The sequence below is a fragment of the Piliocolobus tephrosceles genome, chromosome 15, assembly GCF_002776525.5.
Source record: "Piliocolobus tephrosceles isolate RC106 chromosome 15, ASM277652v3, whole genome shotgun sequence".
NCBI classification, from domain to species: Eukaryota; Metazoa; Chordata; class Mammalia; order Primates; family Cercopithecidae; genus Piliocolobus; species Piliocolobus tephrosceles.
The window spans coordinates 95087254-95113873 of record NC_045448.1 but is presented as its reverse complement, the minus strand read 5'-3'; the positions used below and the strand labels follow the sequence as shown (position 1 = coordinate 95113873).

At 46.1% G+C, this 26620-nt stretch overlaps 2 pseudogenes across 2 annotated transcripts; both read left to right on the top strand.

The window, feature by feature from the left end:
* Nucleotides 1-1900: 1900 nt before the first annotated feature.
* LOC111525078 lies at nt 1901-3190 on the top strand (annotated as a pseudogene). Its single transcript, XR_002725942.2, has one exon. The product of XR_002725942.2 is annotated as a glycosylphosphatidylinositol anchor attachment 1 protein pseudogene (transcript).
* Nucleotides 2688-3241, top strand: LOC111525080 (annotated as a pseudogene). The gene has a single exon (XR_002725943.3). The product of XR_002725943.3 is annotated as a glycosylphosphatidylinositol anchor attachment 1 protein pseudogene (transcript).
* Nucleotides 3242-26620: the final 23379 nt, after the last annotated feature.

Sequence of the window (26620 nt, the reverse complement as noted above, 5' to 3'; positions counted from 1 at the left end):
GTCCTGGGCCAGCCCCTCCTCTCTCTGGGCCTGGGTTTCCCAAGTGTCTAATGAGGGGTTGGACTAGAACTGCATATGGAGGCCTCACCGTGGACCCTGTCCGACTCCTCCATACTTGGTGGGTGTGTGGGATGTGCTCTGGGTGCCCTTGGGCCTCCTAATGAGTGGACATGTGTGGACTTTGAGGGGGATGCCTGGGCCTCATGTCCATGGCCACATGTGCACACAGGGTCTGCATGGGCCCCAGGTGGCAGGTGCACCAGAGCCACACTGTACAGCACATTGCACGGTACCAATGGTTCCTCCAGCACGTGTCCCACATGTCCCCTGGTTCCTGTCTCCTGCAACCAGGAAGTAAGCCAACCTTACTTAACCACATGGACTTTGGGGAAGGGAGTAGTTCCCCAAGGGGAAACTGGACCTCTGTGACTACTAGAAGTGGCCATGGATGTGGGACCGGCGAGAGCCCCCGATCTTTATAATCATGCCAGTCGCCCACACCCCTGCCTCTTGCGTGTGTCCCAGGGAAGGGCAGGACTGGTCCCAGCTCACAGAGATTCAGGGAAAAGTGAGTACCTCAGCTGGAGTTAGATTTGTCTACACACAGCAGAAAGTTCAGAAGAGTTGTGGCATAGACCAGAGAAAATGCTTTCTCTCTCCTGTTAAAGAACTCTGGAGGTGGTTGTCCATGCTGACCGGGGTTGTCCCCATGGCCATCAGCCAGCACCTGTCCTGCTGTCCCAGAGTCTCAGTAGCTGACTTCTGTCCTCAATGCTGTCTCTGGACCCCAGAGGGCTGTGCTTCAGAGGTAGGCAGAGGAGAGAAGGAAGGACCAAGACCCGCTCATCTGTGTGAGTTCCAGGCAGGCAGCTTCCCCGAGCCCCTCACAGTGCCTCTGCTCATGCCCAGTTAGCTTGGACTTGTTCTGGTCACCTTAGCTACAAGGTAGGTTAGTTAGGAGCAGTAGCCTTTTTGCTTGGCAAATTGCTGCCCAGGATAAAACCGAGCCCTCTGTTCTTAAGAAAGAGGGAAGTATGAAAATCCCGGGTGAAGACCAGCGTTGTCTCCCTACACTGAACTGCAAGATGAGGGGGAGGGACTGAGTTACCCTTAGATAAATTGGGAATTTATTTGTCTAAAACAGACTCTCTTTTCTTGGTATTTATTCACTGAAGAGAGAGAAAAAGTCACGACTCTTAGCCAGGATGTGTGAGTAGGACGGCTGTTTTCAGTGCCTAAGCAGGACGATAGGAAGCAATGTGTTGGCTTCTACCTGCCTGTAATTTGTAAGGAGCTCTGAGAAAATCCTCTTCTGTTTCATCAATGGGGCAAGACCAGCACAGGGGTTTATGGAGACATCTAGGCAAGCAGCATGTTCCTAGAAGCTAAGACTAATTTAAATCTCTGTAAACTGAAAAAGTAGAATGCTTTGACCCCACCGTTTTGACTAGAGATACTTTAATTCTCATAGTGAAGACTAATAATACAAATAATGCACGCAAAATGGATAATGGTTAAAACTGTATGTGGCACAACTTATGATGACTAAAAATTGTTGGAAGAAAAAGATTTTGGAAAATATTTTGTTGTGTTTAATTTGATCCGGAAAAGTTGACTTAAAGAAACACTGATTCCTAAAGAAAACTTACAATAGCAGAATCTGTAGTCAGTTAATTTTGATGTGGCCCAAAATGGAGTCATTTAAATAAAAAATAAATAATCCTGATAAAACAGTTCTGGTGAATTAAAAATAAGAGTCGATGAGCTACAGGCTGGGCATGGTGGCTCACATCTGTAATTCCAGCACTTTGGGAGGCCGAGGCAGGTAGATCACTTGAGTCCAGGAGTTTAAGACTCACCTGGCCAACATGGTGAAACCCTGTCTCTACTGAAAATACAAAAAGTAGCCAGGCATAAGTGAGGCATGCCTGTAATACCAGCTACTCAGGAGGCTGAGGCAGGAGAATGACTTGAGCCCAAGAGGTGGAGGTTGCCGAGAGCTGAGATGATGCCACTGCACTTCAGCCTGGGTGACAGAGCAAGACTCTGTATATATATATTTAAAAAGTGGATGCACTATATTTGGGTTTCTATCCTGTAGTTTTATAAAATGGATCAAGGTTTTAAAATGTCTGAATAAAATTTGCCCTGGACAGCTGCCCAACCTTGACCTGCTCAATCTCTTCCAGACCTTCTGCCAGAAAGGGGGCCTGTTGTGCACGCTTCAGGGTAAGCTGCAGCCCTAGGACTGGATGTCGTTGGCCAGACTGCTGCAGGGCCTGCAGACACTACTGCTCATGGCTCTGTGGCAGGCCTCCCGCCGCCCCCACCACTCCTATGGCCTCTTCTTGTGCTACCGTGTGGAGGCCCTAACCCTGTGTGGCATCAATAGCTTCCGCCAGTATAAGTATGACCTGGTGGCAGTGGGCAAGGCTTTGGAGGGCATGTTCTGCAAGCTCAATCACCTCCTGCAGCACCTGCACCAGCTGTTCTTCCTCTACCTGCTCCCCACCCTTTCTCGCTTCATCTCCATCGGCCTCTACTTGCCTGCCACCGACTTCTTGCTCCTGGTCCTTGGTTTCAAGGCTCTGAAACTGTGGATGCAGCTGCCTGAGGCTGGAGCAGGTCTTGAGGAGCCCGAGGGGGGTCCCTGGCCCCAGTGTCCCGCCTCCCCCAGCACAGAGTGCTAAGCCCTTAGGTCCCAGACAGGGGCTGGATGGTGCTCAAGCTGGTAGCCCTGATCTGCCTAGCACTGCAGCTGGGCTGCATCATCCTCACCAGTTTCTCACTGGACTTCTTGCTGGCTGCCACTATGGTGCCTGCCGCTGCGCTCACCGAGCCTCATGGGCCCTGGACCCTCTACACTGCCCTGCTGGCGCTGACAAGCCCGGCGGCCACGCTCCCTGGCAACCCATTCCTGTGGCAGGAGCTGCAGGAGGCACCACTGTCACTGGCCGAAGGCTGGCAGCTCTTCCTTGCAGTACTGGCCCAGGGTGTGCTGGAGCACCACACCTAAGGCGCCCTGCTCTTCCCACTGCCGTCCCTGGGCCTCTACCCTTGCTGGCTGCTTTCCTGGCATGTGCTCTTCTGGAAGTGAGATCTGCCTGTCCAAGGCACCAGGCTGGGACAGAGACTCCCCAAGAACCCCATTCTGCCTCCTTCCGGGGAAATAAACAAGTGCCTGTTTCAGCTGCTTAAAAAAAAAAAAAATGCGCTGGAAAATACGTTGTTAACAAAAAGAATCAAACATAGCATAGGAACAAAGTTTTCTGAGACAAAATGGCTGGGTTAAAATGGGTTTAAATGTCTAGAAAAATACTTAGCTAAGTTAGCAGTGTGGTTAAGTTTTTACTTATTTTATTTTTGAGATGGAATTTCACTCTTGTTGCCCAGGCTGGAGTGCAGTGGTGCAATCTCGGCTCACTGCAACCTCCACCTCCAAGGTTCAAGTGATTCTCCTGCTTCAGCCTCCTGAGTAGCTGGGATTAGAGGCAGTCGCCACCACGCCCAGCTAATTTTTGTATTTTTAGTAGAGATAGGGTTTTGCCATGTTGACCAGGCTGGCCTCGAACTCCTGACCTCAGGTGATCCATCCTCCGTGGCCTCCCAAAGTGCTCCAATTACAGGCATGGGCCACTGCCTCTGGCCAAGTTTTTTTTCTTTTTTTCTTTTGAGATGGAGTCTAGCTCTGCCCCCCAGGCTGGAATGCAGTGGCGCCATCTAGGCTCACTGCAACCTCTGCCTCCTGGACTTAAGCAATTCTCCTGCCTCAGCCTCCTGAGTAGCTTGGATTACCGGCACTCACCACCACACCTGGCTAATTTTTTGTATTTTTAGTAGAGATGGGGTTTCACCATGTTGGCCAGGCTGGTCTTGAACTCTTGACCTCAAGTGATCTGCCTGCCTTGGCCTCTCAAAGTGCTGGGACTACAGGCGTGAGCCAACGCGCCCGGCCCCGGGCCAAGGTTTTAAGCAGATGAATTAGTTATATTGTACTGAAGTACCAGATAACTCCCCCAGATTGACTTCACATATTTTGGGCCCACCAGAGCTTGCGGGCTGGGCGTTCAGGATTGAGGCTGCTCCACACTGCATGGCCATACAGGAACCCAGAATCTTTCCATCAGGTGCCTTCGTCATCTCTGGGACCTCCTCCCACCTGCATCTACCGGTAGAAGGGGAGAGTGTGAGAAAGGCATTGGAGGCTTTTGTGGGCCAGCTCTGGAAGTGGCTCACGTTAGTCCATTGTCTCCCTTTGGCAAAAGCTGGTCATAGGACTACACCTCACACAAAAGGGGACTGTGAACTACTCCCTCCCTCCCTTCCTTCCTTCCTTCCTTCCCTAGACTCTCCCTCCCTGCCCCCCTCCCTTCCTTCTTTCCCTTTCTTCATTCATTTACGGTTTAGGCCCCATAGCCTACAGTCCTCTATTAGAGTGAGGGTCCCGAGGACCAGCCCCCATATATGATGGGTCCACTTGAGCCTCCTTAGGCGCCCCATGAGGGAGTGATATTTTGGGTAGGGAGCCAGGGACCTTGCCCGGCCTGACACCTGAGCAGGGGAGCCGCCCCAGTCCCCACCCCCACCCCAGCAGAGGGAGGGGCGCGAACCGGAGTGAAATCTCGGGCCAGGTCCAAGGGCCTGAGCGCCCGGTTTAGGCTGGAAATGGTTTAGTTCTCAGAGGTGGTCTGGTCCCTAACCAGTCCCAGGCCCAGCCCCAGCCCCAGCCCGGCACCACCTGGAAGGTTCAAGTACGTGGAGGAGAGGAGTAAGGCGGACTTGGGCGTATGGAGAAAGGGGTGAAGGGAAAAAGAAGACTTGCTCTCAGGAGGGAGCGTGGCCTAGTGGCGGGAACCACGGTCCTGCAGCGGGCGTGGCCGACTGTGCGGGAGGTCGCGGATCCACCGTGGGCGAGACCAGGCCCCACCCCACCAGGGCGCGGGGTGCACGGCCAGGTGGCGCTCCAGCAGCTCCTGGTGAGAGAAGACCTTGCAACAGGCGGGGCAGGGCGCGCTGTGGCCGGTGAGTGCGCATGTGCACATTGAGCGAACTCTTCTGCGTGAAGCGCTCGGCGCAGACAGCGCACTGGAAGGCGCGCACGCCGGTGTGCGTGACCGTGTACTTGAGCAGGTAGTCGCGCAGCAAGAAGGATCGCCAGCACACGGCGCACTGGTGCGGCTTCTCCCCCGAGTGGATGAACATGTGCTTGGTGTAGTTTTTCTCTGAGCTGAACGTCTTGGGACAGTGGCCGCACTCATAAGCAGGTGGCTCGGCACCTGGAGTGCGAGCAGAGGTGCCTGAGGGGGCTGTGGTGGGAGCAGCAGAGGGAGCCGGGGCTTCCCACAGCTGAGTGCTGGGGGCTGCCTCGGGCTGCAGTGTGGGGTAGAAGGCGGGTGGGGGCGCAGGGCTGGCCCGGATGGTGCTGAAGGGAGTGGTGCGGGGGGTCCGGGAGTACCCAAGTGAAAGGGGAAGGGTGCGACAGGCGGCCCTGAGGTCTTCACGCCAGGCGGGCGGGGTCCAACCAGTATGCAGTCGGGCTGGACAGGGGTCTCGGTGGGACAGCCTTCGGGGACAGCGCCATCTGGAAATACGTCCTCAGCTGCCCCAGATCCCCGAAGAAAATCCCTCCCGCACCACTGTAGTCAGCGAGGCCAGTGGGTGCAGGGGACTCCTCGCTCGCGCTGTCAGCAGCAGCAGTGAGGAAGCCGGCAGTACAGTCTGGGAAGGAATGAGGGGCCTGGCTCTCTCCCGGGCCGCCACCTTCGCCGTGCTCGCCATCGGTCTCATCGTCAGTTTCTTCGTCATCGTTGTCACCTCGGTCGTCAGGGGCCGCGGACAGTGAGGGATCAGCACCAAGCCCCTCGGATTTGGCAGGTGTGAGGGGCGCAGGCAGCTGCAAACGCGCAGGCTGGCGTTGCTTACAGCTGTGCGCCGCACAGGGGTGCCCCGGGGGTGCGCAGCCAGCAGGTGGCGCCGGCGGTGACGCAGCTGCGCAAGTGCCAGCGGCGGGGGCACAGGGGTGGGCAGGGGCGCGGGTGCAGGGGTGCTTGGGACTCAAGCGCCTGCGATAATCTGTGTGCATTTGTGATAACTGTCTGTATGCGAAGCACCGACAAAGCCGTGTGCACCTGCAAGGCTTCATCTTGTGCCACAAGGAGCAAACTGCGGTACAGGAACTCGACTAGCTGGCGCTTCGTCTGCACGGGCATTACCGAAGGTACACCGATCTCAGAGTGGCCGAGTAGCAGCTTGTCTTGGAAGGAGGGCGAGCCGACTGCCAGCACGCAGCGGTGCACACCCAGTGAAGCTTCACGAATGCACACAGTCACGTCGCTGAAGTGCCCACCCAGCTTCTGCCCATTGAGAGTCTCAAGCAGAGAGCTTGAGAAGTTCTGCGGGTGTATATGGCGCACAGCCTCTGCAGCCGCCAACTCCGACTCTCTTCAGGCTCCAGGCCCGGCCGTGGCCGCCTTCTCCTCCCTGACTCCAAGGCGGCACTTCCGGGCGCTTCTCTTTATTTTTATAGTTTTATTGAGATATACTTTACATGCTATCCAGCCCGTCTATTTAAAGTGTACCATGCAAGGGGTTTTTGTATATTCACAGAGTTGTGTGGCTGTCACCATCATTTTAGAACATTCATCACCCCGGAAGAAACCGTGTGTGCATCAGCAGGCACTGCCCATTTCCCCGATCTGCCCCGACCTAGGAAATCCGTAATCACTTTCAGTCTATGGATTTGCCTGTTATAGACCATTCATATAAATGAAGTCACACAACACTGGGTCTTATGTGACTGGCTTCTATCAAAGTCTGCAAAGTTTATTCATGTTCATGGCATGTATCAGTAGCTTGTTACTTTTTAGGTTTGACTTCTGTTACTTACCTACACCTAATTTTATCTCTTCTGCAGTTTGTGGGATTTAGGTTGTTTCTACCTTTTGACTATTGTAAATAATGCTGCTCTGGGCATTCACATACAGGCTTTTCACATGATTTCATTGCTCCAGATCTAGGAGTGCAGTTGCTGTATTATATGGCAACCCCGTGTTTCACTTCTTGACGAAGTGCCAGACTGCTTTTCAAAGGACAGCATCATTTTATATTCCTGCCAGCAATGTCGAGGGGTCCAATTGCTACACGTTCTCACAAACACTTATTGTTATCTGTCTCTCTAGTTATTGCCTTCCTGATGGATGTGGAATGCTTTCTCATTGGTTTTGATTTGCACTATTTAAATGAGTTATAAGATTGGGCATGTTTTCTTGTGTTTATTGGCCTCTTGTATATCTTCTTTGGAGAAATGTCTATTCAGATTGTCTCTCCATTTTAAAATTGTGTTATTTTCTTTTTTACTATTGACTTGTAAATGTTCAAACATATACATATATGTGTGTGTGTGTGTGTGTGTGTATATATATATATATATATATATATAGAGAGAGAGAGAGAGAGAGAGAGATGGAGTCTTGCTCTGTCGCCAGGCTGGAGTGCAGTTGCATGATCTTGATGCATTGCAACGTCTGCCTCCAGGGTTCAAGTGATTCTCCTGCCTCAGCCTCCTGAGTAGCTGGGACTACAGGCGTGCACCACCACACCCAGCTAATTTGTGTATTTTTAATAGAGACGGGGTTTCACCATGTTGACCAGGATGGTCTCGATCTCCTGACCTTGTTAATCCACCCACCTCAGTCTCCCAAAGTGCTGGGATTACAGACGTGAGCCACCACGCTCGGCCCAAACATATTCTTATACAATTCTTTTCTTAGATACAGGATTTGCAAACATTTTATCTCACATTGTAATTATTTTTCATTTTCTTGAAAGTCTGCTTTGATACACGAATGTTTGTGATTTTTATAAAGTACAGTTTATGTATATTTTCTGTTATACTTGTGGTTTTGGTATCATATCTATAAAATCATTGCCTAACCCAAGGTCACAAAGTCTCAGTCCCATATTTTCTCCTATGTGTACTAAACTTTTCGCTCTTATATTTAGGTCTTTGATCCATTTGGGGTTAACTTTTATAAATGGTGTGAGGGAGGGGACTAACTTCAGTCTGTACATGTGAACATCAATCTTCCCAGGACTTTTTTTGTTTGTTTTTTTTTGTGGTTTTTTTTTTTTTTTTTTGCGACATAAGCTTTATTCAGGGAATTTATGTACAGGGAGCCCAGGAGCAGCAGGTGAGACAAGAAATCCCCTCGTGTTTGTCAAATGCATGCAGGTTATATGATATTCTTCCCAGAGCAACCTCCACTTAGCAACCTCTGCCAAGAAACCTCCACCTAGCCCAAAACAAAAGGGCTTGGTTCCTTGCATGACCTCTGATCCAAGGAATGTGCCAGCGCTGAAATGTTCCTTATAGATATGATGTAAACATTTGGATTAGCCTTTTTGTTCAGCTGGGAACACGGAACAAAAATTCACCAAGGAACGTACAGTCATTTTCAGAAGATGCTTCAGTTGTAGCTGTCTGACAGGACAAGCTAAACCTGCGCTGCACCCCAGCATACCTTTGAATGGCCCTCAAATTCTCACCACACTGTTTTTCTGTGGTTTCCCTGGGGCCAGTTTTGTGGAAGAGCATTGCTGCCAAACAACCCAGCAGCAGTATAAGCCACAACAAAGGATTATAAATGCAGTTGCAATTACACTAGATACAAAGTTCCTCCATGTGTCTGGGACTTGATTAAACCATGAGGTGATAGGACCATAAGACAAAGACTGACTGGACTCTGATTATCTAAAGCCAGCATAGCCTGTATTATGTTATGAGAGTAGTGAGGGCTATATATACAACATTGTGTTTTAATTAATGCACAAGTTCCACCCTGGGCAGCAGTTATGTGATTTTAGGTCAGTTTAGATTTTAGGAATTGGGCCATTGGCAGCTGTGCTTGAATTGAGTTGTTGTAGTTTTCTGTTAAATTAATCACAGGGCATGGTAGTAGGTAGCACTGAAGACACCCCAGAAGATCTCCTGTATTCCAAAAGTATTATTTCTTACTTCTACTGTGGAGTAGAAGCAATTTCCCCTTGGTAGGCAGGATCAACCACCCCTGCCAGCACGGTAGCTCCCTTCTTTGCCTGTTTATTCAGAGGCATGAGGAGCTCAGAGTGGACAGGGATTATCTCAACTTCTAGTTCAGTAGAATCATTTCTTTGTATTCTGTGGGATGCACTCCTCCTTTTGGGACCAAGACTTCTAGACCACCAAAGCATAAGATTGAGGGACAGGAAATGAAAATTTTGCTAGTGTGTCACTAGGGGTAATAGTGATGATGAGAACCAATTTGTGTGGGAGACCACAAGGATGGATAAGGCACTCTGTAAGTCTAGACAGTAGTGTAATTTTTATGAAGTATAATTTATCAGGTGTAAATTGTATGGTGACAGGAACATTGAGGGTAGGAGGGGAAATTCTCATACATAGTGTCTGTTTCGGTGAGAACGAGACCCTGCCCCTTCTATGATGGAAGTGGTTCAGAGCCACAGCCAGGTTGCCTTGGGAGTGGAAGTCCATGTTGCAGAGCCCAGGCATCACCTCCGACCCCGCCACCATGGCCACTGTATCCACGAGCCCATTAAGCAATGACAGGGGTGGCTGGGGAAAGAAACTGAGTGGTGTCCACAGAACAGGTCATCCTATCTGCTTGATTATTGAAATCCTTCTCCACCAAGGCCACTTTGGAGAGCATTTACATAGCACTTAATGCACTCTTGCTTTTGGTTTACTATTTTACTAGGTCGAACCTAGGGCCTTCTAACTGGGTTTTCCTATCATAATTGTCCTCAGTCCATAGGTGAGACAACGACGTAGGGATGCTGAAAGTTGCTGAGTATGTGTCTATTCCAACCACAGGGTGGGTTCAGGAACACATTGGATTCCCTGTGATACAGCATGAGCTAACACTTCATCCACCAGCTGACCTCCATAAGTCCCTACTCCGGTGGACCACAGTGATGTTTTTGGTCTCTGGGAATTCCTGCCAAATCAGAGTGAGTGTCCACTAATTCCCCAAATTTCTGAGAATTTTTTTTTGCCCCAAGTCACAGTCATTCTGGTAGAAGGCTGTAGGTCCCTTTGGGGAAAACTGGGAGAAAGATTAACAATGTAAAATTTTGGCAATGTGGTAGCATACTTCCCCAAGATCACCCAGCCTCCCCTTCACTTAAGGGGTTGTGGGCCTGTGAACTGGCTCAAGTCTGGGAATTGACTGAGGGTTTTAGATCTGTGTGTCATTAATTTGAGTTAGTCTTCTATTCAGTTGACCTAGAATTCTTCATTTTTTTAAAGAACAAGTAAGACTTTGGTACAGCCCATTAGCTCTCCCCTGTGGATACCGTGGACTGCACAATGCTGTGGATTTCTGTGAGTCAAACCATTCTGACTGCTGCTTTAACACTGCTTTCCACTGTGGTGATCACACTTACCTCATCTTTGATGATTAAGGACAGCTCATGTTCCCTGCCACCCCAGGATTCAATTATCCTCATTTTATTTAAAGATCCCAGTCCAGTGGCAGCAGTTCCTGCTGTAACATTTTGCCTACTGAGAGCACAAGCTCAAAGCTCTTCCAGGATACTGGGCTCCTCTCACAATATTCTTTCTTGTGATCGTTGTGAGAAGTATGTTCTCTAAACCCTCCAGTGTGAGCGAGCAGGTCTGACATAATAAATCCAATCTTCCTTATGTGCACAGGGAAGTTATGTGCACAACTTTCCTGTGCACATAAACCAAGGAAGTTGTGGCATCTCAACTTTGTGTACCTTAGGTAAACTCTGATTCTGTTTCAGCCAACCAACCAAGCAACCAAAGAAACAATCAAACAGCCCGCAAATCAACCAACAAGCAAGCAAGCAAGCAAGACACAAACCAACCAAACAACCAAGAAAGCAAGCAAGCAACGAACCAACCAAATAACCAAGCAAGCCATGAAGCAACCAATCAAGCACCAACCAACCAATCAGGCAACCAACCAAGTAACTGATCAAACCAACCCTTGGAGCCCTTTTGAAAGCTTTGACCTGCAATCCTGAATCCAGAATCTCTCTTTAGTGGGCCCACATTAATACATTTAGCCTAATCCAACTTTATGTTACTTCCACCATTGTGCCACACACTTAATATCCATTCCCACATATACTCTCCAGATTTCTTTCTGTATAAATTGTGTGTGTGTGTGTAGAAAGAGATTGTCAACTGAAAAATCACACAATTTATAAATTTAGAAAAGAGAGCTTTATTTCTTATAAAGATTTGCAGCCTGCAAAGTGGCCATTATGACAGGCTGGGAAGTGTGGCCTACAGCCAAGGCCAGAGGCAGGCACATCCAGGGAGGGAAGGAGAGGACAGGAATTTGAGCCGAATGAGTTGGCTACATATACATATTCAACAGGATGTCGGAGGAGCTATATCATTTTATGAGAATACTCATAAAAGAGGTTCTAACACATGCGTATTCAATAAACATGCATGTTCATTCTGGGGTGGAGACTTGACATTTTAATGTATTATAATTAGGCCCTACACATCAAAAAGTGAAGCAGGGACATGAAGGTACACAGCCTCTGTAAAGGCACAGCCTCTAAAACTGGCCAGAACCAGTCCACGGAGGATGGTCTCTTATCAGGAGGAAGTTACTGAAATCAGTCCCTTGCCCACTGAAAGCTGTTGTTAAGGTTGGTGAGGCAGGAGGTCAGTTACTCAGCGCCTGTGAACTGGGTGAGTTGTAATTATTTTAATCCTGCTTCTCTTACGGCCAGTGCTTGCTTGGCTGCTAGAGAAAAATAAAAACTATGTGGTAGTTAGAGTCTAGTTCATTCGTTAAGGGTAGGGTGCAAGACTTAACCCTTGCCTGGCATGGCCCTAGGTCCTGTTTATAATTTGGGGTCTTATTGCTACAAAGAGTCTGTTCTGTCAGTCTCATGGTCTCTGTTTTAACATTAATGCTTTTCAGTTGCTGGGTCTAAACCATAAGAGGGAGGGATGTACAGGGAAGTATGTCTGACCTTCTATCCTGTCATGGCCAAGAACTCAATTTTAAGATTTATTTGAGGTTTGTTGGCCAAGAGGGAGTCTGTTAAGTCGGATGGGGGGCTTAGGATTTTATTTTTAGTTCTCAAGGAAGAGAAAAGAATTTAATCTATTGGCCCCTGTGACTGTGGGACTAACATGGCTATGACCTGTGGGACAGACTTCAGGCTGGCCCCCAGGCAAAATTCTATGCTGTAGTAAATGCATCATGAACATTTGTAACAACATGTACATAACAATGTCACAAAATACTTTCACAACATGTACATAACAATGTCACAAAATACTTTCACGTTGACACCTAGATGAGTGTTTTATTGAATAACTGATGATATAACCTAGCTCATTTGATGCCAAGACTGACCATCACCACCATACCAAGGTCATCACTGATCAGAGGCCTAACCCATGGAGGGGTGGTGTGCAGACCCAGCAGTGGGGAGGAAAGATGCTGCAGAAGAGACGGGTGCCCACATAGGCCCCTGAGGGGATACAATGCTCACTAAGTGGTAAGTATAGACTTAATGCAGGCTGTTAGTTTTCCCCTGTGCAAATGGGACCCCATCCACTTGAGAGTCCAGGGTCTGTTTGGGTGGCAGGGATAGCCACTTGTGAAGGTAGAAAGGAAAATAAGCCACCAAATGTCCATTCTCAGAAAGCCACCAAATGAAGGTAGCTTTCTGAGAAATGGACATCGTGCTTAGAATCTCCATTTTCCCCACAACCCGGAAGAATTAAGTATTGTCATCTGCATTTTATAGCTGAGGAATCTGACTCAACAAAATTAAATTACTTGCCTAAGCAATTAGCAATTAACCAAGTCTTTCTGACTCAGAAATGTAGCTGTTGCCTGTTTATATCCAGCCCCTATATTGGGGTCAAGATCTGCCCTGTTCTCAATGCAGCAAGATCTGGGCAGGTCACACTGGACTCCCAGCACTGAATCTGGCTCAAGGGGACATTAAGCTTGACTGGGTCATGGGGCTCAGGAGCATCACTCTCAAAAATAGCACAGGAAGAGGCGATGGCCCTAAACAGCATTTGCAGGCAGATACCATGTTAATCGCAAAGGTCAGGACTCTCTCACTGGCTGTCTCTCTCTCTGCCTCTCCTCTAGGGCTGACCCCACACTGGACACTGCTGCATCCATGTCCACACACACCACAGCTGCCTTTTCTTCTTCCGCCTGCTCATGGGAAAGTCCCCTCCTCTCCTCCGTTTTCTTCTCTTCCTGCCCTATCACACTGCACATGTCTCTTCTCCCTTTCCTTAAAGAACCACCATCAACTTTAGGAGGAGGGAAAGGGGTGGCTCTGGCAGGAAGAGCCAGAATCCCCTCTAGCCAGCAGAGAAAGAGGAATGGCTGCATGTTTTCTCCCCCAGTCCAAGGCACTGGGTCTTGGCTGGGTTGCAGGTTCCAAGCTGCTCTCCTGCTGTGTCCGTGAGTTCTGGTCAACCTGCAACCTTTTGATGTGGCCACTGCAGTTCGAGTCTTCAGGGACTCCCCATGGCCTGGAGTGCTTTGCCTTGCTTACACGGGAGACGAGAATGGATTTATAGAGAATATCATCTAAACCCAACTTGGCCATTGTCTGACCACACTTGCCAGATTGCTGTAGTCTAAATCTACCATTGTAGAAAGATAGGGGAGCTTGGAGTTGCACAAACCCGGGTCTGGAACTGGCTCCTTACCTTGGAAGGTGAATAATCCTGGTAGGACTCTTAGCCTCCCTGGGCCTCAGTTTCTTTATCTGTTTCATGTGAATGAGGATCTCTGCTGCGTGGTTGGGTGATGCGGGGGCTGTGTGGAAGCAGTCTGTCAATGCAAGCTGAAATAGAAATATTTCTCCACAGAGTATGAAGGTCAAATGAGAGAATACACTTAAATTAAATGGAAAATTAAAATGGCAAAAAAGACAAAGCTGTATTGAAAGTTCCAAGCTTCTCTATAAGGAGCTTTTTGACTATGAAGGAATCCTGTACTCGTTCCCCCTAAATATAAAAAAAAAGAGTTGAAGGAGGCAGAAGGGAGAGTGATGCGTGATGGGCGAGGACTTCACCTGCTGTTGCTGGCTTTGAGGATGGAGGAAGGAGGCCACAAACCTAGATGCTGGAGCCCCTAGAAGCTGGAAAAGGCAGGGACCTGATTCTTCCCTTGAGCCTCCAGAAGGGACACAGCCCTGCCAGCACCTTGACTTTAGCCAGGTGAGATCCTCTTAGGACTTCTGGCAACCAGAACTGTAAGACAGAAATGGAAGCCACTGAGTCTGTAGCTGTTTGTTGCAGCAGCAATAGAAAACTAATGCAGAGCCCAAGAAATCACTGGTGATGAGATTGGGAAAGTGGGCTCAGGAGGTCTGGATCCGTGATGAGATGGGAGAAGTGGGCTCAGGAGGTCTGGACCTGGGGTGGGGATCTGGAGTGGAAGGGGAATTCATTTGTTCGTTGTCTATCCTTTTGCAATGATTGAATTTTTTACTATATATATGTGTGAATTTTCACAATAAAAGTTTTTTCCAAAATAAAATAAAAGAAACAAAAGGGGCTTTTTGCAACCCAATTCCCTTCTGTGTCTGAGCCCACTTGCATTGAATGAGTCTTTCTGCTAACGTCCTTACATTTGGGTGACAATCTGAATGTCAGTGACCAATCAGAGCAGAGGCAGACCTTGGAGTGGGCAGGGCGTCCTGAGGGCCCTGTTTTCCGCCATGAGGCGTAACCCTTTAGGCGCCAGACCATGGGGAGGTCCAGGGGTTGCAGGGGAGGGCCATGCATCTGCAATGGCTCTCAGGGGGCTCCCGGTGGTGGCAATTGGTGAACCTGCACAGTGGTGCTTCAATATTGTCACAACCCTGCTGTCTCTCATGCTCTCAAAAAGCATTTCTCTTACCTGTGACAGACTTCCTATACCCAACAGCTTGCAAAAATGTTCCAGGTTAATGAGAATAGTCTCTCGGAGCCATACCTTCCTGCTTGGAATCTCAGTTTCCCCAACTGTCTCCAGAGAGGTTAGGCTAGAAGGCCCCTGAGCCTCAGCCCCTTTATCGCCCTCCTGTCACCCAGACCTGACCTGGGTCTTGCATCCTGGGTGCAGTATGACAGGGGTGGGCAGGGGCTGCCTCTGGGCCAGAGGACCCTTTCTAATGGACTTCAGTTATCAGCTTTCCAGGGGAGACTGATCAACCTCACAAGAGTCATAAGGTGAGCAGCAGTGGGCAGATCCATCCCCCTCATCTTAGATTTATGGGGATACAGAGCGAAGGAGGAGACGCTTCAGGAAGACTGGCGGGTGGGAGTACCAGGTTGAAACCAAGGACACCTTCCTGGAGGAGCGGCTGTTTGAGCCAGCTCTGAGAACACGTGGGGTCTGGACAGGACTGGAGAGGAGGAGGGGGTTTCCTATGAGCAAAGACTGGCCACCACCCCATCTAGCACCCCCAACGGGTCCCTCCAGCATCCCTGTCCAGGCCCTGTCACCACCCCGTTTTTCCCTCTAGCCCCAGGAATGCAAAGTAACCAAGAAGGTCTGCTGCTCCAGTTGGCTGCAAATAATTATAACCTCAAGCCCAAGCAGTACTTGGGTTCTGGTTTGGGACCATGAAGCAGCTTGGTGAGACTGTGTAAGGCCAGGGCAGGAATTGGGACAGTAGGATTGCATTCTCCCTGGGGGCCCGCCTTGGAAAGCCTGTGGCCATGGCCTCTTGGTCAGCATCAGACCCTATGGTCTGGCAATGCCTGGGATACCCAGACCTCACTCTGGACAGGCCCTGGGAGAGGGCCCTGGTGAGACTCCTGGTAGCCTCACAGCCACCCTTCTGTCCGTAGCTACAACCTGTCACACCAGCTGGCGGCTCCCTCCCAGTTGGCTGGGAGCACAAAGGCCAGGAAGACAGACATCACCCACCACAGTGGCCAGTCAGGGCCTGAACCAGGGTGGCCAGAGATTGGCTGCCTTGGGCTATGGATGGGCTCAGGGAGTCAGACAGCAAGGGACTAGCCTCCAGCCCTACTGCTGACCAGCCCTGTGACTGGGGAGAGTCACCTTACTTCTCTGGGCCTCAGTTTCCCCCTCTGTGGAGTGACACTAAATCATCTTTCTGGAGACTGGGATCAACAGGGCCCTGGTGATTGACCAGGCACTCAGCACATGCCTGGAGCACACAGTGCAGGGGCTGTGGTGGGCAGGCGGTCTGAGTCCCTGGGGAGGCACCCGTGTGTGTCTGCCCTTCCCACCAGCCACCAGGCCCTCAAGGCAGATCCCACTACCAGCAGCAGCTCACACCCCGAAACCAGTTCAGAGGTGGCCCCTACCTTAGCAGCAGGGACACCACAGACACTTTCAGCTGGTACTAGGGTGGCTTCTCCAGCTCCCACGTGGAGAAGGGGCCCACCTGAGTCCCACCCACGTGGAGTCTCATGCCCCCGAAAGTGTCATTCAACACTGGCCAGGCTCAGGAGGCCGCATGAGAGGGGGGTCACTGGGGAGCAGATATGTGCGGAACAGGGAGGGTGGTTGGATTTGTGTATAATAGGCAGTGCAAGCGTTTACCGTTTGGGAGGGGAAATGTTTGTTATTATCAGCAATGCCACACCTGAATATTATACTAAAATCCAGTTTCTCTATAACCTGGGAGTTGCTCTTTTGTTCTTTCTTTTCCTGTCTTAATTAAAATGAGATGTAGACTCTCACGGTCCACAGTCGATTAAGACATCTTGCAGGGCCATCAGGTTATGTCTTGGAGAGCAGGGTTTTAGTACCATCAGCCTGGCAAGGAGCCTGGCCTGCCCCTCAGAGCTCCTGGGACCTGGGACTGCGAGATTTGGCACATTCACAGGGCACCGCCACAGCCTCTGAAACACGCTGTCTTTAAATACATTTGCAGGCTGGACGCAGTGGCTCACTCCTGTAATCCCAGCACTTTGGGAGGTTGAAGCAGGTGGATCACCTGAGGTCAGGAGTTCGAGACCAACATGGCCAACATGGCAAAACCCCATCTCTACTAAAAATATAAAAAATTAGCCAATTGTGGTGCCTGTAATCCCAGCTACTTGGGAGGCTAAGGCAGGAGAATTGCTTGAACCCGGCAGGTGGAGGTTGCAGTGAGCAGAGATTGCACCACTGCACTCCAGCCTGGGTGACAAGAGCAAAACTTCGTCTCAAAATAAAATAAAACACAAAAAAGACATTTGCAAGGACCATGTCCTCACCAGGAATGGTGCCTGCCTTTCTACAGTTTTTCAGGAAGAGGAAACATTTTCTACTTCTCTTGCTGAGGTTTCTTTTAACCACCCATTAGGCACCTATGGATTTCAGGATCAAACACTGGGATTCCCTCAGCACTAAGGGAGGAAAATTGCAAACAGAGCTGAAAGTGCAATGTGGGAAAGCCAGGCTGAGGAAGGTTCTTAGCCAGTAGACCAAGGGCAGGAAGGACACTGCCTTCTCAGTCTCCCACTAGGGAACTCGTGGTTCTTGTCCTCTGACCTCAGAATTCCTTGTCATGTTTGTTTTGCCTCCAAGGGAAGGGTTTGCATTGCAGAGTTTAAGGCTAGAGTGGGCCTCGTGCAGTTAACGTTAACCCTCTCTCTCCTTCGCTGGCCGAGGTGAAGTCCGGGACCGTGTAGTTCTGACGTCCACTCTCTCGGGGGATCACCAGTCACCCACCTCACCTGGCAAGCTGGGCCTTAGTTTGGTGACAGGCGTCTTCTACCCACCTGGGAGGCAGGGTTCAACATTCTGTCTCTGACCTTATTTCCATCCTCTGCCACCTCTTAGGCAGCCAGAAGGGGTTGTCCTGCCAGCACCTGGGCTTTGGCATTCCTCGAGCAGGTGGAGGAAGTTTCAGGCACCTGGCTCCTCAGGTGTCTGCATCCAGGTGCTCTTCAGGCCTGCCCAGCAGGGCTGTCTTGATCCAGCTCGAGCTGACAGAACTGACTCACTCAGGAGTGTGTAGACTTTGGCATCAGGGGCTGCTTTAATTTGCACAATTTCCATATACCTCTTTTTTCTTCTTTTTTTCTGATGAGTCATCTCCCTAGGCTTGCATTTTAAAGAGATAGTTATCAGGTTCTAGAGAAGACGTGGTAGAACATTTATATCTCAAAGGCACAGAGCTGAGACTTTAGGTTTAGATACCATCATTTGCCTAGACCAAAAAGGAGGATGTAGGTAAAGTTCTAGTTAAGACAGGATGGCCAGGAAAAACACCTTAAACAAAGGGACGGCTTGCTTTGCTGATTTAAGCCAACGGCTTCTTTATCGTAAGACTTCCCAGCGATTTAGTCCTCCCTCTCTTCCAGTGCACAGAGACATACCCCTCTTCACAAATAAAAATTTTCTTTATAGATGTAAATTTATCTTACAAAAATGTTTCAGAATAACCAGATGAAAACTGTCCTTATGCCAGAAAGACTTTTTTTTTTTAATTAATAGAAATGAACAGTATTTGTTGTATTGACATACTTAGGGCTTGTTTAACAAGAAAGCCTAATAATAGCACTGTGGTTAGACTCTAGCCTATTTTTCCAAGCCATCATTTTATTATTAAGGAAACAAGGGATCAAATATCTTTTATTCATCTGATGTGATCGTTTTAAACACATTCCACTAGTAAGTCCCATTTTGAACAGCTGAAAATCTTTTAGTAAAAGCTTTTTAAAGATGAGCTCATGGGCTTAGCGTAAATTTCACAAGCTTAATTAGGTCAAATGGAAGGAACTCAGATGAGTAGTTGCCCAATCAGAGCCCATTATTTGTACGTCACCAGCCCCCCTCATGACCTTAAAACTCCACTCTGACCTAATTATTGCAAACCTATATATAACAAAGTGAAAGCATTAATTTTCATTCATCAACCTCTCAATCCCAGGTTTTCAAAGAAAAAACCTATCTAACGAATACTTACCAAAACCAGACAGGGATATTAGAGCCTGCCTATGTAAGAGTCTAATTTGTTCTACTACAGCCGGGTCGCATGCAATTACATCATTTGGTTCTTCATACACTCTAGAACTGACCAGGACAGAGTTTAGCACAGAAAAACTATAAGAAATAAGTTCCTAAACATAGAAATTGCAAAGTTCACAAGGGTATGAAAAAAACTAATGTAAATGAGAGACTCCCCTCCCTTTGTTTTAAAGAAATCGACGTTCTGTAAAAATACACACAATTTTTACAGACAAATACATTTATAAGTTGTTTTTATCTTAAAGATTGGGGATATTTCATATTTATAACTAATTATTGAGCCTTAAGTTTTCTTGGCCATTTCTAGGCCAATAAACTAACAATCATTTAAACTAAGCCAAAGTAGAATAGATATAAAAGTCCTGAACACTTAACTTTCTATTCTTCAAGAAGTATACCTGCGAATGCTCATTTGAGAGAGGAAATGCTTTCCTCTACCCTCTGTTTTACAAAGCTGAGGCTTCTCATCACGGTTCTTGACTTGTAGCTTAAATCCATGTTACATGGTCACTGGCATTGTTAGTGCGTCTCTTTTAACACGGTAGGAATTAATCAATTTAGTGGCGTATTTAATTAATTCTATCACTAGTCTGGCTACTAGCCACCCTTTTCTTCTCATCAAGGAAATTAAGTTAGAAAGCCTTGTTTTCACTAAGACTTTGGGAACATAGCAAAGTTCATGACAATAAGAAAGAAGCGGCAGCAAGGGTTTGAAAAGAGTGGTTTCAGTCAACTGAGGGGTTCCTATGGGAGAAGCAGGATCAAAGAGAGAGAAAGAGAAAAAACAGGGAGGGCTAATTAGATGAGTTGATAGTTGTCCCAAGATTGATGCCACTGGGGGCTTCCCTTAGTGGGGAAACAGTCCAGGTCAAAGGGATGACCCATGAGATGGCTGCTGTAAAAGTGAGTAGTTCTTTTTCCAGTGGCCTGGCTATTTGAAAAAAAGGCAGACATCTTAGGGCACAGGGGTATTTAGTTTGCATGCACAAGTACAAGTACTCTCAATCCCTGCAGTTGCTGTAACTGGGAAGACATGCACCTGCTTACCTTTGCAAGCGTTTCCCCACTGTCGCCACTGTAACTCGAGGTTATGTTTAGGGAGGCCAAGCTTACTATCTACTGAGCCCAGTCCAGTTTCCATCTGATCATCAGATGAGTGACCTCTTACCTGGATCCAATACGGTTCACCGTCAAGTCCAATTTGACGTTGGACTCAGCTCAGTTTTTTGCCAATGACTCATCAGTTACCCAAACCTCAAAAGGCCATATATCGTCTCACAGCACAAACTGGCCACTGGCACCCACCCCAAGGTTATATGCCCTCTCACAGCACAAAACCCTGGATTCATAACCCAAAAGGATCAAGGTTCAATGCAAAAAGAATAGAGTCTGGCCTAAAAGGAATGTACAACCCTCAGAAGGAGGGCAAAGGGGCCAGCAATGTCTTTCCTGCATTCCTCAAGGGGTCTTGGGAGATGGATCCCATCCAGCTTGCCAGAACTCTCAAAAGACAAAATTACAACAAATTTAGTTTGAATATCTCACTTAGCATTTATTTATTATTTCAGAATCAATTTCCAAACCCAGTCTGGGTAAAAAAAAAAAAAATTGCTTAAACAAATACACAGCTCAAAACACAAATTCTTGGAGCTTCAAAATTTGAGAGAGAACTTGCCCAGACCCCTACTGCTGTGAGATATCTGCGTGCACAACGGGCTTGGTGGGTCGCTGAGCTTGGGCACTCCATGCTTCTGGGGTTTGATGGAAATTCTACTTCAGATTGCATTTTCTACACTAATCTGTTAAAAAAGAAGAACTTTACATACATTAAATTTAGTAGAGTTTATTTGAGCAAAGAAACAATTTAGGAATCAGGCATCAGTTTGCACCAAAAATGGCTCAGAACGCTCCATGCCACCATATGTGCAGGGTATATTTACAGCTAGAGAAAAAGAAGTGCACAGAAACAGCCTGATTGGCTGCTGTTGGCATTTGCCTTATATAGTTATGTTTTGGCAGCTTTCAGCCTCTGATTGGCTGAAGACTCAGCTGTTTTCATTGGCTGAGACATAGTTACATGTTATAAGACTATAGTCTTGGGTTAAATTACAGTTATTTTTACACTTAAGTTAGGTAACAACGAGCTATGTATAGAGAATTCATTAGGCCAAACTTAAAATAAGTGTGGAGGCAGCTTTAGGGCAAAGATAATTCAATTTAATGATACCCTTACGTATCTATTTACTCTTTTTATGTGTTTCTATATATATTAATAAATATAAGTAGTTGTATGTACATATATAAAAACATACCTATGTGTGTGCATACACATGTATGTGGGTATATATGTTTGCCTCTACCCTGTGTGAGCAAAGTATGCCAGAGTGGCAGAGTGCTACATATATATGTGTAAATTTTTATATTAAACATATTTTTGTATGTTACCTATATATTTATATGCTCATAAATATATGTTTCTTTGAATAGTCACATATGTTCTGTATTTCTAAATTTATAAATATGTATATTTATGTGTGTGTGTGTGTGTGTATATACATATAGATGAAGGGGTGGCCTGCCCCTCCACACCTGTGGGTATATCTCATCAGGTGGGACGAGAGACTGAGAAAAGAAATAAGACACAGAGACACAGTATACAGAAACAACAGTGGGCCCAGGAGACCGGTACTCAGCACACCAAGGACCTGCACCAGCACCGGTCTCTGAGTTCCCTCAGTTTTTATTGATTATGATTTTCATTATCTCACCAAGAGGAATGTGGTCGGAGAGCAGGGTGATAATAAGGAGAAGGTCAGCAAAAAAACATGTGAACAAAAGAATCTGTGTCATAATTAAGTTCAAGGGGAGGTACTATGCCTGGATGTGCACGTAGGCCAGATTTTTGTTTCTCTCTGCCCAAACATCTCAGTGGTGTAAAGAATAACAAAGCAGCATTGCTGCCAACATGTCTAGCCTCCCGCCATAGGGCAGTTTTTCTCCTACCTCAAAATCGAACAAATGTACAATTGGGTTTTTCACCGAGACATTCAATTCCCAGGAGTAGGCAGGAGACAGTGGCCTTTCTCTATCTCAACTGCAAGAGGCCTTCCTCTTTTACTAATCCACCTCAGCACAGATCCTTTACGGGTGCTGGGCTGGGGGACGGTCAGGTCTTTCTCATCCCATGAGGCCACATTTCAGACTATCACATGGGGAGACACCTTGGACAATACTCGGCTTTCCAAGGCAGAGGTCCCTGCGGCTTTTCACAGTGCATTGTGCCCCTGGTTTATTGAGACTAGAGAATGGCGATGACTTTTACCAAGCATACTGCTTGTAAACATTTTGTTAACAAGGCACGTCCTGCACAGCCCTAGATCCCTTAAACCTTGATTCCATAGAACACATATTTCTGTGAGCACAAGGTTGGGGCAAAGTGGCTAGGGCAAAGTTACAAATTAACAGCATCTCAGCAAAGCAATTTTTCAAGGTACTGGTCAAAATGGAATTTCTTATGTCTTCGCTTTCTACACAGACACAGTAACAGTCTGATCTCTCTTTATTTTCCCTACATATATATATATATGTATATTTAATTTTTATGTGTTTGCTTCTGCCTTATTGGTAAGGTAGCCCAAAATGGCAGAGAGGTTACATATGTATGCTATAAATGTTTATACTATATATTTATGTTTATGTATATATTTATATATGTTACATTGTTCTTTTTGCAAGAATTTGAAAAAGTTTCTAAATTGAGGAAAAATTTACATAAGATTAAGCACTTTAAAGTGTATCATTCAGTGACATTTAGGACATTCTTAATACTATCTAGTTCCAGAACTTTTTTTCTTTTTTGAGAGGGGTCTCATTCTGTCCCTTAGGCTGGAGTGCGGTGGTGAGATTTTGACTCACTGCAATCTCCACCTCCCAGGCTCAAACAATCTTCCCACCTCAGCCTTCTGAATAGCTGGGACCACAGCTGTGTATGTGTGCCACCAACGCCCAGCTAATTCTTTGGTTTTTTTTTTTTTTTTTGTAAACACGAGGTTTCACCATGTTACCCAGGCTGATCTTGAACTCCTGAGCTCAGGTGATCCACCTGCCTTGGCCTCCCAAAGTGCTGGCAGTTTTTATAGTTCGAGGTCTTACATTTGAGTCTTTAATCTCTCTTGAGTTAATTTTTGTATATGGTGATAAGTAGGGGTCCAGTTTCATTCTGGCATCTAGATAGCCAGTTTTCCCAGAATCATTTATTGAATAGGAAGTGCTCTTCCTATTGCTTGTTTTTGTCACCTTTGCCAAAGATCAGTTGGTTGTAGATGTGTGGCTTTATTTCTGGGTTCTTTATCCTGTTCTAATGGTCTGTCTGTTTTTGTACCAATACCATGCTGTTTTGGTTACTGCAGCCTTGTAGTATAGTTTGAAGTGAGGTAGTGTGATGCCTCCTGTTTTGTTCTTTTTGCCTAGGATTGCTTTGGTGACTTGTGCTCTTTTTTAGTTCCTTATAAATTTTAGAATAGTTTTTTTCCCTAATTTTGTGAAAAATGACATTGGTACTTTGATAGGAATAACATTGAATCTGGAGGTTGCTTTTGATAATATATGGCAATTTTAACAATATTGATTCTTCCTATCCTTGAGCATGGAATGGTTTTCCGTTTCTTTGGGTCAGCTCTGATTTCTTTCAGCAGTGTTTTGTAATTCTTGTTTTCTTGTTGTAGAGATCTTTCACCTCCATGGTTACCTTTATTCGTTGGTATTTTCGTGTGTGTGTGTGTGTCTACTGTGAATTAAATTGCATTCTTGATTTGGCACTCAGCTTGGATATTGTTGGTGTATAGAAATACTGCTGATTTGTGAACCTTCATTGTGTATCCTGAAACTTTGCTGAAGTTGTTTATTAGATCTAGGAGCTTTTAGGCAGAGACTGTGGGGTTTTCTAGGTATAAACTCATGTTATCTGCAAACAGAAATGGTTTGACTTCCTGTCTTCCTATTTGGATGCCTTTATTTCTTTCTATTGCCTGAATGTTCTGGCTAGGATTTCTAGTACTGTGTTGAATAGGGTCGATGAGAGTGGGCATCCTTGTCTTGTTCCAGTTCTCAAGGGGAATGCTCCCAGCTTCTGCCTGTTCAGTGTGATGTTGGCTGTGGGTTTGTCATAAATGGCTCTTATTATTTTGAGATATGTTCTTTCAATACCTAGTTTATTAAGGGTTTTTAACATAAAGGGATGTTGGATTTTATTAAAAGTCTTTTCTGCATCTATTAAGATGATCATGTGGTTTTTGTTTTTAGTTCTGTTTATGTGATAAGTCACATTTATTGATTTGCATACGTTGAACCAACCTTGCGTCCCAGGGATAAACCCTGCTTGATTATGGTGGATTAGCTTTTTGATGTGATGGTAGATTCAGTTTGCTGGTATTTTGTTGAGGATTTTTGCATCTGTGTTCATCAAGGATATTGGCCTGTAGTTTTTTCTTTGTTACGTCTCTGCCAGGCTTTGGTATTAGAATGATGCTTGCCTCATAGAATGAGTTAGTAGGGGGTCTCTGCTCCTCAATTGTTTGGAATAGTTTCAGGCAGGATGGTAGCAGCTCTTCTTTATACATCTGGTAGAATTTGGCTGTGAATTCATCTGATCCTGGTCTTTTTCTTGCTCAAAATCATAAAATTACATGGAAATTATTTTATTACTGATTCAATTTCAGAACTCATTATTAGTCTATTCACGGTTTCAGTTTCTTCCTGATTCGATTTTGGGCTGTTTTGTTTTCAGGAATTTTTCCACATTTTGTAGGTTTTCTAGTTTGTGTGCTTAGAGGTGTTCATAACGGTCTCTGAGAGTTTTTTGTATTTCTGTAGGGTCATTGATAATGTCCCCTTTGTCAATTTTGATTGAGTTTATCGGGATTTTCTCTCTTTCTTCCTCTGTTAGTCTAGTTAGTGTTCTATCTATCTTATTTAGTCTTTAAAAAAAACAACTTCTGGTTTCATTGATCTTTTGTATGTTTTTCATGCATCACTTTATTTCAGTTCAGCTCTGATTTCGGTTATTTCTTGTCTTCTAGTTTTGGGTTGGTTTGGTCTTGTTTTTCTAGTTCTTCTAGGTGTGATGCTATGTTGTTAATTTGAGGTCTTTCTAACTTTTTGATGTGAGCATTTAATGCTATAAACTTTCCTCTTAACACTGCTTTAGCTGTGTCGCAGAGAATCTGGTACGTTGTATCTTTGTTTTCCTTGATTTTGAAGAATTTATTTCTGCCTTAATTTCATTATTTACCTAGCAGTCATTCAGGAGAAGGTTATTCAATTTCCATGTAATTTTATGGTTTTGAGCAATCTTCTTAGTATTTGCTTCTATTTTTATTGTGCTGTGGTTTGAGAGCGTAATTGGTATGATTTCAATTTTTTAAAATTTGTTGAGAATTGTTTTTTGTCTGATTGTGTGGTCAGTTTTAGAGTGTGCACCATGTGGTGATGAGAAGAATATATATTCTGTTTTTCTGAGGTGGAGAATTCTGTAGATGTCTGTAAGTTCCATTTGGTCAAGTGTTGAGTTCAGGTCCCACATATCTTTTTTAGTTTCCTGCCTTGATGATCTAATACTGTCAGTGGAGTGTTGAAGTCTCCCACTATCATTGTGTGGGACTTTAAGTCTCCTCATAGGTCTCTAAGAATTTGTTTTTATGAATCTGGGTGCTCCCTGGGTGCACTCATAATTCATGTGTTGGATGCATATGTATTTAGAAGAGTTACGTCTTCCTGTTGAACTGAACACTTTACTGTTATGTAATGCCCTTCTTTGTACTTTTTGATTGTTGTTGTCTTAAAGTCTGTTTTGTTTGAAATTAGAATAGCAGCCCCTGCTATTTTTTGTTTTGTTTTGTTTTCTGTTTACTTGGTAGATTTTCCTCCATCCCGTTACTTTGAGCCTATCTGTGTCATTGCATGTGTGAGATGGGTCTCTTGAAGATGGCATACAGTTGGGTCTTGTTTGTTTGTTTGTTTCTTTTTTTAAAAATTTTTGAGGCCGATCTGTCTCTTTCACCTATGCTGGAATGCAGTGGCATGATTATGGCTTACTGCAGCCTCAACCTCCCTAGTTCAGGTGATCTTTATACTTCAACCTCTGGAGTAGCTGGGACTACAAGCTCATGCCACCATGCCTGACTAATTTTACATTTTTTGTAGAGATGAGGTTTTCCCACGTTGCCCAGGCTGGTCTTGAACACCTGGGCTGAAGCGATCTGCCCACCTTGGTCTCCCGAAGTGCTGGGATTACAGACATGAGCCACTGCACCCAAATGGGTCTCGCTTCTTTATTCTACTTGCTACTCTGTGCATTTCAATTGGAGCATTTAGCCCATTTACATTCAAAGTTAATAATTCTATGTATGGAATTGACCCGGTCCTTATGTTTCTTCTTTTTTTTTTTTTTTTAGCTGATTATTATGCAGACTAGCCTTGAGTTTTGTAGTTGCTTTATAGTGTTAATGGTCTACGGACTTAAGTGTGTTTTTGTGGTGGCTGGTAATGGTCTTTTGTTCTCACATTTATTTTATTTTATTTTGAGACAGGATCTCACTCTGCTGCCCAGGCAG